A 282-nucleotide genomic window follows, 5' to 3' on the forward strand; every position below is an offset into this window, starting at 1 on the left:
CAGGGCAGGGCGGCGGGGGCGGGGCGGCAGGGGAGGGGGCGGGGCCCGCGCGAGCTCCGAGAAGGATGCGCCTGCGTGCTACGGGAAAGGTGGGGGGGGGCGGGCGGGGGGGGGGGGCGGCCCTCTGAGAGCGCGCTCCGGAAAATGCGCCTGCGTGCTACGGAAGGGGCGGGGCTCCCTGGGAGGGGGCGGGGACCTGAGAGGGCTACCCGGAAGACGCGCCTGCGTGCTGTTGAGGGGCGGGGCACCCTGAAGGGAGGCTGGGGCGCCTTCCCCCCTCCC

The sequence above is a fragment of the Onychomys torridus genome, chromosome 13 (genome assembly GCF_903995425.1).
Source record: "Onychomys torridus chromosome 13, mOncTor1.1, whole genome shotgun sequence".
Taxonomy (NCBI): domain Eukaryota; kingdom Metazoa; phylum Chordata; class Mammalia; order Rodentia; family Cricetidae; genus Onychomys; species Onychomys torridus.